We start from the raw sequence: 12,220 nt of genomic DNA, 5'->3' as shown, positions 1-12,220 counted from the left end.
AGACCCTTCACATACGACTAGTAGATGACTATTCTGTATTTTCTAGCTATGCAATGAGGCCTGTTGCAAGGGTAGGGGAATTAATTGCTCTCTGGCCACTCTGCTCCCTTGCACAGATTATAATGATTATAAAATTAATAATAAATCCAAAAACTAAACACTCAAAATAGTTCTGAAGATCAGAGCTGACAGTACAATTAGAAATTCTCTGATAAAACTATTATAAACAACCATCTGTCAAAGGCAGATTTAACATTTTTTTCTTTTATACAGCAGAATGTCACTTGTGCAACTCTGCTGGGAATATGATATGGACAGGTCAGACAAATGAACATATGCAATACCCCAAAATAAAGGATGGCATCAAAATTTCTGGAACAGGAATGTCCATGCGGAAAAGACTGGAGATATTGGTGACTCATTTGTTTTCTCCCGAACAGCATGGCAGCAATGAATGCACAAGATTGTCACAAAATTGCAGTTGCCCTGTAATCTTTATGCATGTAAATGTGACATTAGTTGCTACCTTTTGATACATTTTGCTCTATTGTGGTTGCATGATAACACCTCAATGCCATATAATTGTATCCCCAGGAAGATTAAAACATTTGTATTTTCTTGGCTTCACCAGATGTGAAGACGCTCTGGCCAGAGTTTTCATTGCAGGGTCAGGAACCCAACGCCCGGAACATTTCTGGGTCCCGACCTCACGTCGTGTCTGCGCAGTTTCCTATCTAAAGGCCCTAATTGTTCCGGGAGCGATACTGGCGCCCAATTCGAGGTGCTGGAAGCATCCTGGAGGTGGGATCAGTTGACAGTGGGCTATTCTAAAAGGTAAGTGGCAGCCATGACTGGGCTTGCCATTGCCTTCAGGGATGCAGCAGTGGGGAGATCAGAGGGCCTGTGCTGGCATGGACAAACGTCCCCAGGCAGAACCGTGTTTTTCTGATGCCTCCCTGGAAGTGCTCATTGATGCAGTTGCAGAGAGGAAAGAGGTCTTCTTCCCGACTTCAGGATGGAGAAATCCGCCCAGTGAGACCAAAAGGGCTTGGATAGAGGTGGCCTCAGAGGTAAGCAGCTGGGAGCCATGGAAAAGATGTAGGAAAAGTTCAATGACCTCTTGCGATCTGGTGAGGTGCGTGGCCAGCGGCACCTAGTTGATTAGGCACCAACTCTCTAAGCACCAGAATGTAAGCAAACTGACCTCGTGGAATATCCATAGTTCTCCCTAATATTGTCAGACCAAGTGTAAAGTCACAACACTAAGATAGCAGCCACCCTCACATATGGAGCAACATTCAGATGGGGACATCACTGAGGGGGCCATCAGCCCACGTGTATGTCATGCTGGAAGAGATAGGGGAGGGCAGACTACTCAGGAATCATTCTCCTCTCATTCTGCAGGAGAAGAGAGCCCACAACACTCGAGAGATGGCCAGAACAGGTGGTGGAGTGGCCCAAATGAAAACCTTGACCCTGATAGAGGAGGCGGCACTGGAGATTGCCAGTGTGTCCTCCAGGTATTTGGGGAGGGTGTGGGGGAAGGGGGGATGGTGAGATTTGAGGCCATGAACCATACAGTTATTGGATAGCACTTCCTTGAGGTGAAGGGCATGGAGAAATCTCCTGCCCAATGCGAACTATTGATCTTAGACCACTGTCTTCAGAGGGGATGGTTGTGCTGGGGCACTTGAGTTGAATGAATCCTCATTTCCATTTCTCACAGGTCCAGTTGCAGAGGAGGATCTCAGTAGGCATGCTCAATTGGTGCCGACATCCCCGACAGGGGGGATCTCCACAGAACCTGCACTGTCACATCCTGCCTTGGCACCTTCCACCAGCACAGACATGCTCACTCAGATGGGCTATAGATTAGCATAGAATAGGGAACACTGGGTGAACCTCACATCACACATGAGCAGGAGGAGGAGCGTGAGGCAACTGTGGGCAGTGCCCCTCAGAAGATAGAGGATAGACACAGCAAGGCTTTTGGGGTGAAGATGCTGGGCCTCGGGTGTCACAGACAAGGAGAGTCTTCCTCAAGATCCAGAGGCAGATAAGTTCCTGTTTGTTGGAGTTCCCTGAGGCCTCGAGGAGCCATGGGCAGGCAATGGAGGAGTCCATGCAGCACATGTGCTCTATCATGACTCAGGGATTCAATCGCATGAGCTCCTCCATTGAGAAATTGGTCACAGAAAGAGTGAAACTCTTTGTAGCATTGATCACTCAGTGGCGCTGATGGCACAGAGGCACTCAGAGTGGATCCAGCTGTGTCCCAGTTGGTGGCTTCATCCAGCATCCAAGTGTGTCAGGAAAGGGCTGAGATGGTCAAAGTGGTAGATGAAGGGGTCACCCCTCAGGGGACACCGGCGTCACCCTTTGGCCCCTCGCCTCCTCCGACTCAAGAATCATGCGTGTGCCAAGGCCTTGTGACAGAGGCAGCCCCTGCAATGATGCAGGTGTTGCAACATGTGGAGGAGCCCCCACAGGCGCCTTCAAGCTGAGGACAGAAGCCAAGGGGTAATCTCAGTCAGAGGCAGAGAGTATAGAGCAGGCTGCCTCCACCTCATCCTCTGCCACAGGGGGAGCACCCCATTGAAGTGTTCGGGAAAGGAAGGTGCCATGCCATTGAATTCACTTAATGAGTCACCTGGATGCTTTCTTCTACTTCTGTCTGTTCTTTAGTTGTCATCACAATATCACTTGTTTGCGTTAGCACTCTTATGTGTGTTATTGATGTTCATCTCAGAAGGGGGAACGTAGCATTGTGGGAGGGGGGCAGTTGGGGGAATATGGGGCCCTGGGAATGTTATGTGCCAATGCTTTGTTGGGTAATGTTGGCAGAGGAACCCTCATTCTGAATGGGACCTCACAGTTATGGCTCATAGCAGTACGATAGGTCTCTATGCTGGAAGGTGAGTTTAGAAGTCATCAGCTGCAAAGGGTTTGGGGGTGATCAGGCAAAGCACTGTTGAACCAGCATGGCCCTTGCTGCCATGCCAACCTTCAGTTCATTCTGAGGTCTGCGACGGAATTGCTGGGCATCTTCCGCCGCCTGGTCACTGGCCAGCTCTTGAGGGAGATCTTTGTCCTCCTCTTCTTCCTCCTGCCAGTCCTCCTCCAAAGTGGAGTGGTGCTCCAGCTCCTCCTCTTCATCCATCTCCAGACCTCTTTGTAGTGTTATCTTGTGCAGGGTGTAGCAGGTGACCATGATACAGGAGACTCTGGCTGGCTCTTACTGGAGGGCATCACCTGACCAGTCAAGGCAATGGAAGCATATCTTCAATGCAGGTCCACGTTATGAGATGGCTCTGATTGCAGCGCTTCTCTCTATCCATTTTAGACAGGTTTTAGATAGGCATCAGGAGCCATCTCTTTAAGGGATAACCCGTATTCCCCAGCAGCCATCCATGGAGTGTAGATGTGGGCCTGAAGGAGGTGCGGCATCTGGGACTCTCACAGGATAAAGGATTCATAACAGCTGCCTGGGAGCTGGGCACACACCTGCAAGATTTACTTCCTCTGGTCACAGACCAATCTGATATTCAATGCGTGGTATCCCTTTTGTTCAGGAATTTGACTGGTTGGTCTGTCAGTGCCTTGATGGCTACGTGGGTGCTATTGATTACATCCTGGACCTCAGGGAATCCATTAATGGCGGCAAAGCCCAAAGCCCTGTGCTGGCCCATCTGTGTCAAAGTGGACGTAGGCCTCTGCCCTCCTGAATATGATAATGACCTTTCTGATGGAATGATGAGCTGTTGACTGCACAACACCACCTAGGTCCACAGCTGATCCCTGGAACAAGCCGATTGCATAGAAATTCAGGGCAACAGTGACCTGAATGGCTGCATGTAAGGGATTGCCATGGGGGCTACAAGCCTCAGGTCATTGTGAGCTAGAGCACAAATGTCAGAGACCATCTGCCTGGATAGGCGCAGCCTCCAAGGCACTGGTGCTCTGTCATTTGCAGGTAGCTGACTCTTGGGCAGTAGACCCAATGTCATGCGTGTAGTATAATGTACATAAGCTGTTGCTAGGTAAATTATGTATATAGATCTTAAGCGTCATTACAAGATGTGATCTCACAAATGTAGATGCTTTCGAGATAAGGCCCTGTAAATAAAATCCTGTTACTTTGACCCAAAGTCTACAATCCTCATTCAGTAGTAACAGCACACTGACCACTATAGTATATGGTGGCAGCGGTAAAACAACTTTTGTAGATTAAAGACAGAAGATATTGAAAACATCAGAGAGAAATATGAAAAAGTCGATACACTTACCTGAGAGCTTTGAATGAGCGGCACGGCCCAACCAGGCCGAGGTGTGGTTGTGATGGATTCAAAGATTCGACAGGTACCATTCTGCATTGGGTCGAGCAGCACAACCAGACAGGGAACAGGTCAGTGTTTTATTTTACTCCATGGGAGACAGTGAGGACAGCATTTTAACTACCCTGGGGACTGATGAAAAGGAAACCCCGCATGGTGAAGTAATAAAAGCCTTGGAAGGATATTTTAAGATTAGAAAGAATGTTATCATGGAAAGGGCAAAATTCAACAAACGCACCCAAAAAGATGGTGAAAGTATCGATTCATTCATTAATGATCGATATAAAATAGCAGAGGATTGCTACTACGGAAGCTTGCGAGAGGATCTGATTTGGGACAGAATAGGGGTCATAGATGAAGTGCTGTCAGACCAGCTTCAGTTGACAGATGATTTGACTTTGCAAAAGGCCATTCTGTTGAGCAGACAGGTAGAGGTCTGAATATTTAATTGACTCCTAGTTCAGGGGGATTGGGGAAGTCCAACCTTGAAAATTCTAGAATCAGTTGAGTCTGTGGAGAAGGCAAAAAACCTGAGAGGCAGGAAAGACACCTGCAGGCAGCACCACTGAATTGCAGTAGGTGCGTCCGGAAGTGGCACTGGCTGGAAATTGCCCAGTCCGGGAAGCTGATTATTTCTGGTGCAAGTAAAGGGGACACTTTCAGAAGGTCTGTCACAGCAGGAAACAAATGCTGCAGACCAGCAAAAAAAAAATAAAAGAAACAAATGATCAATACTCCCTTCCTTATGGAAGTGCAAGAGAAAAATGCAGATTGCTGGGAAGCAAAAATCTTAGTAGGGAAAAATAAAACCAACTTCAAGTTAGATACAGGAGCAGAAGTTTCTGTCCTATCTGAGAAAACACCATGGCTGAGGAAGGAAAGGCTTAGGAAAACTAACAAGAAATTATACAGGCCAGGAGAGATTCAATTAAAGGTCGTAGGAGAAATACAAACAACTTTAACACACAGAAATATTCCAGAAACCCTATATGTTATAAAGAACTGAACCTCTTCACTACTCAGTAAGTAAGCTTGTTTAGCCTTACAGCTGTTATGCAGGGTAGAAGAGGGACAAGGGACAAGAGAAACAGCTCAGCGATTTTAGACCTGAATTCCCCAAATTATTTGATGGTTTAGGAAAATTAAAAACAGAGTATCACATTACTCTCAGCAAAGAGGCAGAACCAGTATGTTTGTTCACACGAAGAAAGGTCTCTCACCCATTCCTGGAAAACGTAAAGAAGGAAATCGATGCCATGCTAAACCAAGGAGCTATTTCCACAGTGACTAAAGCCACTAGGTGGTCCGGTGCTCTGGAATGCTTCCATTAAGGAACCGAATGGGTCTATTAGGATTTGTGTGGACCCAACCCAAATCAATAAAGCTGTAGAGAGATAGATTCACCCGATGGCATCAGTCGATGACAGCCTTGCCAAATTGGGGAAAAAAACTCCATGGGCTGAATTTTAAAAGCCTGCCACCAAAATAGGTGGCAGGTGAAAATAATGGCTGCCCGCACACACGGGGCACATGTCGCGGAGCCGTCGTCATACCAAACAAAGCAGTTCAGTCGCATGGCTGGGGTGGCTGTCCCCGCCCCCCTCTCCCACAATGACTTGGAGGGGACAGGCGAGCCATCCCTGGCAATGGCGTCCAGCATCACAGTGCAGGCGCCAGAGCCATTTTTAAAGGGCTTAGAGCCTTAAATGAAAAGTAAAATTTGTAAAGAAACCAGTAATTTAAAGTAAAAAAAAGTGAAAAAAAAATTCCTAGGCCCCCTACCGCCCACCCCCACGCAATATCAATACATCATTCCTGCCCTTCACCACCCCCCCCGCCCCCCATCGCCAAATAGTTACCTTGATTTTATGACCTTCGCACCCCCCAAAGTTCAGAACTTTAGTCCTTTACCCCTCCCCATCACCCCCTCGACTAATCAGGTAAGTTTGACCCCACTCCCCACCTCCTGCACTGAGAAAAGTACCTCCTTTTTGAGCTAGCACGTAGAGAGTCCTTCAAAAGGAGGAGCAGTACTGGACTTAATCCTAGGGAATGAAGCCGGACAGTGGTAGAAGTGTCAGTGGGAGAGCATTTCGGGGATAGTCACCATAACTCTGTAAGATTTAAGGAAGTTATGGAAAAGGACATAGAGGGACCAGAAATAAAAGTACTGAATTGGGAGAAGGCAGATTTCAATATGATAAAACAGGATCTGGCCAAAGTGAACTGGGAGCAGCTACTTGTAGGAAAGTCTACATCAGACCAGTGGGAGTCATTCAGAAAGGAAATAGTGAGGGTTCAGGTCCAACATGTTCCCATAAAGGTGAAAGGTAGGACCAACAAGTCAAGGGAACTCTGGATATCAAGGGATATAGAGGATTGGATAAGGGGAAAAAAAGGAGGCTTATGGCAGATTCAGAGCGCTGAAAACAGCGGACGCCCTAGAGGAGTATAGAAAGTGTAGGGGGGTACTTAAAAAAGTAATTAGGAGTGCAAAGGGGGGCATGAAAAAACACTGGCAGACAAGATAAAGTAAAATCCCAAGGCGTTTTATAAGTATATTAAGGGCAAGAGGATAACCAGGGAAAAAGTGGGACCCATTAGGGATCAAAGTGGCAATCTGTGTGTGAAGCCAGAGGACATAGGCAAGGTTTTGAATGATTACTTTTCATCTGTGTTCACTATGGAGAAGGATAATGTAGGTGTAGTGATCAGGGAGGGGGATTGTGATATACTTGAACATATTAGCCACAGGAGAGGTACCAGAGGATTGGAGGACAGCAAATGTGGTACCATTATTCAAGAAGGATAGCTGGGATAAACCAGGTAATTATAGGCCTGTGAGTCTAGTGTCAGTGGTAGGGAAATTGTTGGAAAAAATTCTGAGAGACAGGATTAATCTCCACTTGGAGTGACAGGGACTAACCAGGGATAGTCAGCATGGCTTTGTTAGGGGGAGATCGTGTCTAACAAATTTGATTGAATTCTTTGAGGCGGTGACTAGATGTGTAGATGAGGGTAAAGCAGTTGACGTAGTCTACATGGACTTCAGTAAGGCTTTTGAGAAGGTCCCGCATGGGAGATCGGTTAAGAAGGTAAGAGCTGATGGGATCCAGTGTAATTTGGCAAATTGGATCCAAAATTGGCTTAGTGGAAGGAGGCAGAGGGTGATAGTCAAGGGGTTGTTTTTGCGAATGGAAGCCTGTGACCAGTAGTAACGAGGAAACCCTTAGATTACAGGATGATATAGATGGGCTGGTAAGATGGGTGGAGCAGTGGCAGATGGAATTTAATCCTGAGACGTGTGAGGTGATGTACTTTGGGAGGATCAACAAAGCAAGGGAATATAGAATGGATGGTAGGACCCTAAGGAGTACAGAGGGTCAGAGGGACCTTGGGGTGCTTGTCCATAGATCACTGAAGGCGCAGCACAGGTAGATAAGGTGATTAGGAAGGCATATGGGATACTTGCCTTTATGAACCGAGGCATAGAATATAAGAGCAGGGAGGTTATGTTAGAGCTGTATAAAATGCTGGTTAGGCCACAGCTGGAGTACTGTGTACAGTTCTGGTTACCACACTATAGAAAGGATGTGATTACACTGGAGAGGGTGAAGAGGAGATTCACCAGGATGTTGCCTGGGCTAGAGCATTTCAGCTATGAAGAGAGACTGGATAGGTTGGGGTTGTTTTCCTTGGAGTGGAGAAGGCTGAGGGGGGACCTGATTGAGGTATACAAAATTATGAGGGGCATTGATAGGATAGATAGGAAGAAACTTTTTCCCTTAGCGGAGGGTTCAATAACCAGGGGGCATAGATTTAAGGTAAGGGGCAGGGGGTTTAGAGGGGAGTTGAGGAACAATTTTTTCACCCAGAGGGTGGTTGGAACCTGGAACACACTGCCTGAAGGGGTGGTAGAGGCAGGAACCCTCACAACATTTAAGAAGTATTTAGTTGAGCACGTGAAGTGCCATAGCACACAAGGCTACGGGCCAAGTGCGGGAAAATGGGATTAGGTTGGATGGGTGCTTGATGGTCAGCGCAGACACATTAGGCCGAAGGGCCTGTTTCTAAGCCGTATAACTCTATGACTCTATAACTCAGGTAAGTTAATTTATTTACCTATGGAAATCATGGTCCTTTCGCTGAGCGGCGGGGGGGGTGGGGGGGTGCTGCCACAAGACATCTCCGTGTCCATTGAGATCGGGCCATGCCCTGCCGGCATCAGGGTCAGTGGCAGGCCTCATCCATACCAATTTTCATGACCCCCCCCCCCGGCACCATTCTCGGCGTTGTGGGCCCTATAAAATCCAGCCCCATATTCACCAAATTAGATGCAAATAGCAGATTCTGGCAGTTGCCTTTAGACATAGAGTCTAAATTGTTAATTACCTTTATCACACTCTTCGGTAGATTCTGTTTTAACAGATTGCCATTCAGTATTGCGTCAGCACCAGATATTCCAGCGGATGATGTCAGCAATCCTGTGCGACTTAGAGGGCATTATCTGCCACATGGATGATGTTCTGATTCAGGGAGCAAACCAAGAAGAACATAACACAAGAAGTAAAAGTGGTGTTACACAGATTACAAGAGGCAGGTCTCACATTACATGAGAAGTGCATATTCTCACATTCGACAGTGAGGTTCCTTGGCTGCATAATTGATTGATCTAGCATCAAGATAGATCCACAGAAGATGAAAGCAATAAAGGATTTCCCAGAGACAAAGAACATATTTACAGCGATTCATGGGTATGGTTAACCAGGTAGGGAAATTCCTACCAAATTTAGCCACTATTAACGAGCCTTTATGATGACTGCTAAAGAGCAGCGATGCCTGTTGCTGAGGAGACTGCCAGGAAAATTCTTTTGGGAACATCAAGGAAATGTTAACTTCATCAGGAGTATTGGCGCATTATGATCCAGTACTAGGGACCATTATTGCAGTAGACGCATCGTCAACAGGATTCGGTGCAGTCCCGTTCTAGATTCAAAAAGATGGATGACGCAGGTCTCTGTACTTTGCCCTTCGCTCATTGTCAGAAACAGAATGAAGGTACGCAGAGATTGAAAAGGAAGCTTTTCTGGAAACATGGTCTACGTACAGGGCCTCAAGATCAAGATCGAAACTGACCACAAGCTACTGGTGACATTGTTTAATTCAAAGGAGCTTGCAAAATTATGCCCAAGGGTACAGAGATTTCGACTACGACTAATGAGATATGACTCAACAACTGAACATGTCCCAGGGAAATAGCAGATGACAGCTGGCATGTTATCAAGACCATTGATTGCGATACCTGAAGTGGGAGATGTCTCATTACTGGAGGAAGTGGAAGTCTTTGCTTTAGTTGTAACTGAAGATTTGCTGACAACTGCTCAAAGATAATAACAAATTAGAAACCTACAGAAAGAGAACAAAGTCTGAGAAAAAGTAAGACAGTTTTGCCCAGAAGGTTGGCTGGAATATATGCCTTCATTTTAAGAAAGTATCATGAGCAACAAAGCCATCTTACTATTGTGGACGACTTACTAGTCTATGATGAAAGTCTAGTTGTTCCAAGGGCTTTAAGGTTGGACATACTAGAGAATCAACACCAAGGGCACTTAGGATCAGCAAGTATAGAGCAAGAGCAAGAAACTTGGTATGATGGCTGGGTGTTTCCATGGAGATCGAAGAGATGATTTCCAGGTGTATCACTTGCTCTTCTACCAGATAAGACCCTTGAGAGCACTGATGTCGTCTTCATTTCCATCCAGGCCATGGCAGCACCTGGGAATGGACCTATTTGAACATAAAGGGAAGATTTTCCTTGTTGTCATTGACTATTACTCCAGAGGGTTGAACTCAAATCAATACATGGCCAGAATTCTGAAGTCGTAATCAAATCATTGAAAGAAATTTTCGCCAGATATAGCATTCCGGACCTGTGATCTCCAATAATGGTCCACAATTCACAAATGAAGCCTTCAAAGATTTTGCAGAAACGTACGGTTTGCCCATGTTACGAGTTCACCGAGGTGCCCCTGGGCAATGGAGAAGCAGAGAGAGGCATTTGAACTATGAAAATGTTACTGAAAAGGAATGAGGATTTTCAGCTGGCACTATTAAACTATCGATCAATGCCATTCCAGAACGAGTTAGCCCCATGTGAGTTGCTAATCGGCAGGAGGTTGAGGACACAACTACCCACACTCCCAAGAACTCTTCAGCCACGATCAGTGCAGAAGACTGGGAAAGGGGAAGGGTGAGAGAAGAGAAAGAGAGGTCAACCAAACAGAGAATCATGAAAGATGCTACAGAGCAAAAAATCAAACAGAACTACAACCTGGAGATTTGGTTTGGATTAAAGATTAGGGTCAATATGGGGAAGTGATGGAGAAATCTCCATATCCTCGATCCTACATAATGCAGACAGACCAGTGTTGGATAAGGAGAAATAGAAGCTCTTTGGTACTGACATCACAGAAAAAGCAAATGGGAAAAAAAAAATCGTGAGAATCAGCTACCAGAGAGAGCTGATAATTGGTGGTACAACCAACAACAGATCACCCTGACAACAGAAAAAGCAGAGGACCTGAGTCATCCAGTAGTTCCACTCACCCACAGGAAAGTGAGGAAGAATTGAAAGACCCAATACCCCAAACAAGTGAAAGAAGAACACACTGTGGCAGTATCGTGAGAATCCCACAGCATTCCAGACCTGATGAATGGAGTCAGACACTTGGGGGGAGATGCAGTATAATGTGCATGAGCTGTTGCTGGGTAGATTATGTATATAGACCTTAAGCATCATCACGGGATGTGACGTCATGAGTCTGAACCTCGTGTTACTCAGTGTTAATGTAGTAACCTTAGAGATGAGACCTCCTGTAAATAAATTCCTGTTACTTTGACCCAAAGTCTACTCTCCTCATTTCATATTAACAGTATATTAACTGACCAATAAAGCACAATGGGTAGCACCTTCTTCCCCTTGCAGTCCGCTGCTGTACTCCTCTGGCCTCCTGCTGGTTAGGAGGTTGCATCTGCTGAAGCTCATTCTGGCTCCTCTGTCCAATGGCAGAGTAGCCTATTCTCGTCTGAACTCCCTCAGCTGAGGTTGTGCATACATCAGTCCTTCCCCTGCCAACCCCAGCTGCCTAAGAGATGCCAATGGGCTCACATCACTCTCAAGATTCCCACTACTCACCACTGACAAATGCAAGTCTTTCAGCTGCAGCAATGGCTATTCTATGGCACTTTTGGAGCAACTGAGTTATATTTTGTGCCTCTGCAGTATATTCATCAGCCTTTCCCATGCCCTCATGGCCCTCCACATTGTTCATGTCCTCTACACCCTGCTGTGTTCCAGACATGGCATTTTCCTTGTTCCCTTCCATTGAAATTCACAAACTGCCCCTGACAAGCCTTTTAATGAACTCCTCAATGAGCTCAACAGGCAGCTAATTGGAGGCGTGTGCACTTGCTGTTTCCTCCCTCCCGGCGTCCCTTTAAAAATAGCTTCACGTTCCGGAGGCGGCAGAGCCCCACTGCCGACCTCCGAGAACATGATCTTCAAATTTCTCAGGTACCTACTTCCACTCCCAACGGGCTTTAAAAATACGGCCCTCTGACTTCAATGAATTGATGTAAAATGATGTAAGGTTCTATCCAAATGGCATTTCAAATTATGATACTTCAGAACATCACAGCAATAGTATTGGCCATAACCTTTCACTGAGTAAAGTGACTTCATAATAGTCCTTTTTTAACAACTTTGACAAACTGAACTAACTCCCTACAGTTTACAAGATCATGGTAGTATGGACATTGACTCTGTTAGCTGACCTTGTAGAGATGCCATTGGAGGAAGCACACATTTAACTTATTTTCGCTGCAGT

This window comes from Heterodontus francisci, chromosome 1 (assembly GCF_036365525.1).
Source record: "Heterodontus francisci isolate sHetFra1 chromosome 1, sHetFra1.hap1, whole genome shotgun sequence".
Classification (NCBI taxonomy): domain Eukaryota; kingdom Metazoa; phylum Chordata; class Chondrichthyes; order Heterodontiformes; family Heterodontidae; genus Heterodontus; species Heterodontus francisci.
This window is presented reverse-complemented; position numbering follows the sequence as displayed.